The 7500-nt window shown below is 41.6% G+C and overlaps 1 non-coding gene across 1 annotated transcript; it reads right to left on the reverse strand.

The window, feature by feature from the left end:
- Positions 1-4734: 4734 nt before the first annotated feature.
- On the reverse strand, positions 4735-4853 carry LOC123688417. Its single transcript, XR_006749939.1, has one exon. It is a non-coding gene; the product is annotated as a 5S ribosomal RNA (ribosomal RNA).
- Between the last annotated feature and the right edge of the window lie 2647 nt (positions 4854-7500).

The following is a 7500-nucleotide window of genomic DNA, read 5'->3' on the forward strand; positions in this document are numbered from 1 at the left end:
GTAATCTCAATCTTACCGATGCACCACGTGAACTGGATCTTACCGATGCAGAACGTGAATTGGATCTTACCGATGCACCACGTAAACTCGATCTTACCGATGCACCACGTAATCTCGATCTTACCGATGCACCACGTGAACTGGATCTTACCGATGCAGAACGTGAATTGGATCTTACCGATGCAGAACGTGAATTGGATCTTACCGATGCACCACGTAAACTCGATCATACCGATGCACCACGTAATCTCGGGCAGACCGATGCACAACGTAAATGACGATCGGGACCGGGGCGATCGGTCGTATCTGACACCGCCGGCTCGGTTCTAACATCGTCAATGAGTCGGGGTTGTAAAAAAGGACGTGAACATTTTTCCTTATAAAAATCAAACCCGACCATGGATTTTGATTCTGATTGTTGATTATCGCTACTAGAACATATAAGGAGGCAACCAAATCAAATTTGAGAAAATTCCACGATCAGAAAATTTTTTTCGAAAAAAAAAAAAAATCGTAATCACCTCGGTCATGGCGAGTTATTTTCCGTATTTCATTCCACAATCAACGTACAACATAGAAGAAATCATCTCTCTAACTATCCTGGTTCAAAAGTTGTATCGGAACATTTCACGTCGTAATATCTCGCCAAGTCCAGACCTCGGCGATAGGTAGTATCTGACACCGTCCGCTCGGGACTGACATCGACTTGGACTCGGGCTGATGATGGGGAGGCGTTTAAGGACGTGAACATTTTTCCTTATAAAAATTAAAGTCGACAATGAATATTGATTCTGATTACTGATTTACGCTTTAAAAACACATTAGAAGGCAACCAAATCGAATTTGAGGAAATTCCACGATCAGAAAATTTTTTTCGAAAAAAAAAAAAATCCGAAAAATATTTTTCGATTCCGATTACTGATTTACTCTTTTAGAACACATTAGGAGGCAACCAAATCAAATTTGAGAAAATTCCACAATCAGAAAATTTTTTTCGAAAAAAAAAAAAATTCGAGGACACCTCGGTCATGGCAAGTTATTTCCCACAATCCATTCCCCGATCCACGTACATCCCAGAAAAAATCATCTCTCTAACTATCCTGGTTCAAAAGTTGTATCGGAACATTTTCACGTCGAAAATATATCTCTAAGTCCAAACCGATGCACCACGTAAACTAGGGCAGACCGATGCACCACGTAATATCGGGCAGACCGATGCAGAACGTAAACTCGATCATACCGATGCTTCACGTAATCTCGATCTTACCGATGCACCACGTAAACAAGGGCAGACCGATGCAGAACGTAAAGTAGATCTTACCGATGCACCACGTAATCTCGATCTTACCGATGCACCACGTAATCTCCATCTTACCGATGCACCACGTGAACTGGATCTTACCGATGCAGAACGTGAATTGGATCTTACCGATGCAGAACGTGAATTGGATCTTACCGATGCACCACGTAAACTCGATCATACCGATGCACCACGTAATCTCGGGCAGACCGATGCACAACGTAAATGACGATCGGGACCGGGGCGATCGGTCGTATCTGACACCGCCGGCTCGGTTCTAACATCGTCAATGAGTCGGGGTTGTAAAAAAGGACGTGAACATTTTTCCTTATAAAAATCAAACCCGACCATGGATTTTGATTCTGATTGTTGATTATCGCTACTAGAACATATAAGGAGGCAACCAAATCAAATTTGAGAAAATTCCACGATCAGAAAATTTTTTTCGAAAAAAAAAAAAAATCGTAATCACCTCGGTCATGGCGAGTTATTTTCCGTATTTCATTCCACAATCAACGTACAACATAGAAGAAATCATCTCTCTAACTATCCTGGTTCAAAAGTTGTATCGGAACATTTCACGTCGTAATATCTCGCCAAGTCCAGACCTCGGCGATAGGTAGTATCTGACACCGTCCGCTCGGGACTGACATCGACTTGGACTCGGGCTGATGATGGGGAGGCGTTTAAGGACGTGAACATTTTTCCTTATAAAAATTAAAGTCGACAATGAATATTGATTCTGATTACTGATTTACGCTTTAAAAACACATTAGAAGGCAACCAAATCGAATTTGAGGAAATTCCACGATCAGAAAATTTTTTTCGAAAAAAAAAAAAATCCGAAAAATATTTTTCGATTCCGATTACTGATTTACTCTTTTAGAACACATTAGGAGGCAACCAAATCAAATTTGAGAAAATTCCACAATCAGAAAATTTTTTTCGAAAAAAAAAAAAATTCGAGGACACCTCGGTCATGGCAAGTTATTTCCCACAATCCATTCCCCGATCCACGTACATCCCAGAAAAAATCATCTCTCTAACTATCCTGGTTCAAAAGTTGTATCGGAACATTTTCACGTCGAAAATATATCTCTAAGTCCAAACCGATGCACCACGTAAACTAGGGCAGACCGATGCACCACGTAATATCGGGCAGACCGATGCAGAACGTAAACTCGATCATACCGATGCTTCACGTAATCTCGATCTTACCGATGCACCACGTAAACAAGGGCAGACCGATGCAGAACGTAAAGTAGATCTTACCGATGCACCACGTAATCTCGATCTTACCGATGCACCACGTAATCTCCATCTTACCGATGCACCACGTGAACTGGATCTTACCGATGCACCACGTAATCTCAATCTTACCGATGCACCACGTGAACTGGATCTTACCGATGCAGAACGTGAATTGGATCTTACCGATGCACCACGTAAACTCGATCTTACCGATGCACCACGTAATCTCGATCTTACCGATGCACCACGTGAACTGGATCTTACCGATGCAGAACGTGAATTGGATCTTACCGATGCAGAACGTGAATTGGATCTTACCGATGCACCACGTAAACTCGATCATACCGATGCACCACGTAATCTCGGGCAGACCGATGCACAACGTAAATGACGATCGGGACCGGGGCGATCGGTCGTATCTGACACCGCCGGCTCGGTTCTAACATCGTCAATGAGTCGGGGTTGTAAAAAAGGACGTGAACATTTTTCCTTATAAAAATCAAACCCGACCATGGATTTTGATTCTGATTGTTGATTATCGCTACTAGAACATATAAGGAGGCAACCAAATCAAATTTGAGAAAATTCCACGATCAGAAAATTTTTTTCGAAAAAAAAAAAAAATCGTAATCACCTCGGTCATGGCGAGTTATTTTCCGTATTTCATTCCACAATCAACGTACAACATAGAAGAAATCATCTCTCTAACTATCCTGGTTCAAAAGTTGTATCGGAACATTTCACGTCGTAATATCTCGCCAAGTCCAGACCTCGGCGATAGGTAGTATCTGACACCGTCCGCTCGGGACTGACATCGACTTGGACTCGGGCTGATGATGGGGAGGCGTTTAAGGACGTGAACATTTTTCCTTATAAAAATTAAAGTCGACAATGAATATTGATTCTGATTACTGATTTACGCTTTAAAAACACATTAGAAGGCAACCAAATCGAATTTGAGGAAATTCCACGATCAGAAAATTTTTTTCGAAAAAAAAAAAAATCCGAAAAATATTTTTCGATTCCGATTACTGATTTACTCTTTTAGAACACATTAGGAGGCAACCAAATCAAATTTGAGAAAATTCCACAATCAGAAAATTTTTTTCGAAAAAAAAAAAAATTCGAGGACACCTCGGTCATGGCAAGTTATTTCCCACAATCCATTCCCCGATCCACGTACATCCCAGAAAAAATCATCTCTCTAACTATCCTGGTTCAAAAGTTGTATCGGAACATTTTCACGTCGAAAATATATCTCTAAGTCCAAACCGATGCACCACGTAAACTAGGGCAGACCGATGCACCACGTAATATCGGGCAGACCGATGCAGAACGTAAACTCGATCATACCGATGCTTCACGTAATCTCGATCTTACCGATGCACCACGTAAACAAGGGCAGACCGATGCAGAACGTAAAGTAGATCTTACCGATGCACCACGTAATCTCGATCTTACCGATGCACCACGTAATCTCCATCTTACCGATGCACCACGTGAACTGGATCTTACCGATGCACCACGTAATCTCAATCTTACCGATGCACCACGTGAACTGGATCTTACCGATGCAGAACGTGAATTGGATCTTACCGATGCACCACGTAAACTCGATCTTACCGATGCACCACGTAATCTCGATCTTACCGATGCACCACGTGAACTGGATCTTACCGATGCAGAACGTGAATTGGATCTTACCGATGCACCACGTAAACTCGATCTTACCGATGCACCACGTAATCTCAATCTTACCGATGCACCACGTGAACTGGATCTTACCGATGCAGAACGTGAATTGGATCTTACCGATGCACCACGTAAACTCGATCTTACCGATGCACCACGTAATCTCAATCTTACCGATGCACCACGTGAACTGGATCTTACCGATGCAGAACGTGAATTGGATCTTACCGATGCACCACGTAAACTCGATCTTACCGATGCACCACGTAATCTCGATCTTACCGATGCACCACGTGAACTGGATCTTACCGATGCAGAACGTGAATTGGATCTTACCGATGCACCACGTAAACTCGATCTTACCGATGCACCACGTAATCTCAATCTTACCGATGCATCACGTAATCTCGATCTTACCGATGCAGAACGTAAACTCGATCATACCGATGCACCACGTTATCTCGGCAGACCGATGCAGAACGTAAAAAAAAAGCTTACAGCACGCGGTGTTCCCAAGCGGTCACCCATCCAAGTACTAACCGCGCCCGACGCTGCTTGGCTTCAGTGTTCTGACGAGAACTGGCAATTTCAGCGTGGTATGGCCGTAAACAACAAATATAGCGATATTTTCTATGATATCTCACTTTTTGGGAGCGGAAAGGACGTGAACGTTTTTCCTTATAAAAAATGAAATAACTTTTGGATATTAATTCTGATTGTTGATTTAAGTTTTAAGAACACATTAGGACATATCTCAATGAAATTTGAGGGATTTCCGAAATCGAAAAATATTTTTCGAAAAAAAAAAAAAATCCCAGAAGACCTCGGTCATCTCAAGTTTATTTCCATATTCTATTACACAATCAACGTACATCACAAAAGGAACCATCTCTCTAACTATCACAGTTAAATTTTTGTATCGGAACATTTCACGTCGGAATATCTCGCTAAGTCCAGACCGGGGAGATCGGTCGCATTTGACACCGTCCGCTCCGGTCTAACATCGTCTTGGAGTCGGGGTAACGATGGAGAGGCGTTTAAGGACGTGAACATTTTTCCTTATAAAAATTAAAGTCGACAATGAATATTGATTCTGATTACTGATTTACTCTTTTAGTACACATTAGAAGGCAACGCAATCAGATTTGAGGAAATTTCAAGATCAGAAAATTTTTTTCGAAAAAAAAAAAAATTCAAGAACACCTGGGTCATGGCAAGTTATTTCCCACAATCCATTCCACAATCAACGTACAACATAGAAGAAATCATCTCTCTAACTATCCTGGTTCAAAAGTTGTATCGGAACATTTCACGTCGAAATACCTCGCCAAGTCCAGACCGGGGCGATAGGTAGTATCTGACACCGTCCGCTCGGGACTGACATCGACTTGGACTCGGGCTAATGATGGGGAGGCGTTTAAGGACGTGAACATTTTTCCTTATAAAAATTAAAGTCGACAATGAATATTGATTCTGATTACTGATTTACGCTTTAAAAACACATTAGAAGGCAACCAAATCAAATTTGAGGAAATTCCAAAATCAGAAAATTTTTTTTCAAAAAAAAAAAAATCCGAAAAATATTTTTCGATTCTGATTACTGATTTACTCTTTTAGAACACATTAGAAGGCAACGAAATCAAATTTGAGTGAAATCCAAAATCAGAAAATATTTTTCGAAAAAAAAAAAAAATTCGAGAACACCTCGGTCATGGCAAGTTATTTTCCACAATCCATTCCCCAATCAACGTACATCCCAGAAAAAATCATCTCTCTAACTATCCTGGTTCAAAAGTTGTATCGGAACATTTTCACGTCGAAAATATATCTCAGAGTCCAGACCGATGCAGAACGTAAACTCGATCATACCGATGCTTCACGTAATCTCGATCTTACCGATGCACAACGTAAACTAGATCACACCGATGCAGAACGTAAACTCGATCATACCGATGCACCACGTAAACTCAGGCAGACCGATGCAGAACGTGAACTCGATCTTACCGATGCACCACGTAATCTCGATCTTACCGATGCACCACGTAAACTCGGGCAGACCGATGCAGAACGTGAACTCGATCTTACCGATGCACCACGTAAACTAGGGCTGACCGATGCATCACGTAAACGACGATCGAGAGGCGCGAAAGGACGTGAACGTTTTTCATTATAAAAATTGAAATAAATGATAAATAATGATTCTGATTGTTGGTTATCATTTTTAATAAGCATTAGGAGGCAACCAAATGAAATTTGAGGAAATTCCGATAATAGAAAATTTTTTCGAAAAAAAAAAAAAATTCATGAAATCCTCGGTCATCGCAAAATATTTACCATATTCTGTTCGATAATCAACGTATATTTAAGAAGGAATCATATCTGTATCTATCTTGGTTCAAATTTTGTATCGGAACATTTTGACCAAAGTCCGAGCTTCGGCCGAAACAGACACCGCTGACCTGGCCTATCGATCGACCGAGAGTCGGGGATAGAGCGTAAGTGTTGTCTGGAGGGGAACCCTGTGCTCTCCTGACATATATAGGGAAGGTGGTCGCGTTGGGCGATGCAGAACGTTTGGATCGGGAATTATATTTTTGGTTCAGCTATTGGAATATGGTTTATTGTTGGTATATATTGGCGAAATAACGTTCTTACTGACTGGGGATATTCATAAAAATGAGTCCGGAGATTTTCAGATCGAAGTCCGAGTGATCCGACTTGGAAGGCGTGTTGGGTGGGTCGAGATGGCTTAGATAGATCAGACGAGGCGGGCTAAGTGTTGACGTCATGCATCGGTCCATTTTCAGATTGAGTCCGAGTAATCCGACTTTGAAAGAGTGTTGGGTGCGTCGAGACTGTTTAGATAGATCGGACGAGGCGGACTAGGTGTTAACGACATGCATCGGTATATTTTCTGATCGGAGTCCGAAGAAATCGGCCCTAGTAGGCGCAGCGGACGGTCGAGACGGCCTCGGTGGGTCGGATCGATCGGGAAAAGTTTGCTAAATCGTGTCTGGAGGGGAACCTTGGGTTCTCCTGACATATATAGGGGATAAGGTTTGGGTGAACGATTCTTCACGTAAAAGTTGAGTAATTTATTTTTCGATAAGCTTTTGGATATTGATGAGAAGTATATGTATATCTTCGATTAAAAGAATTCTTACCGTCTCCATGTATATTATATTAGATATATAAGAAATAGTTAACGTGATGCATCGGCCGATTTCCGGATCGGAGTTCGAGAGATGCGACTTTCG

Source organism: Harmonia axyridis, chromosome X, assembly GCF_914767665.1.
Source record: "Harmonia axyridis chromosome X, icHarAxyr1.1, whole genome shotgun sequence".
NCBI lineage: Eukaryota > Metazoa > Arthropoda > Insecta > Coleoptera > Coccinellidae > Harmonia > Harmonia axyridis.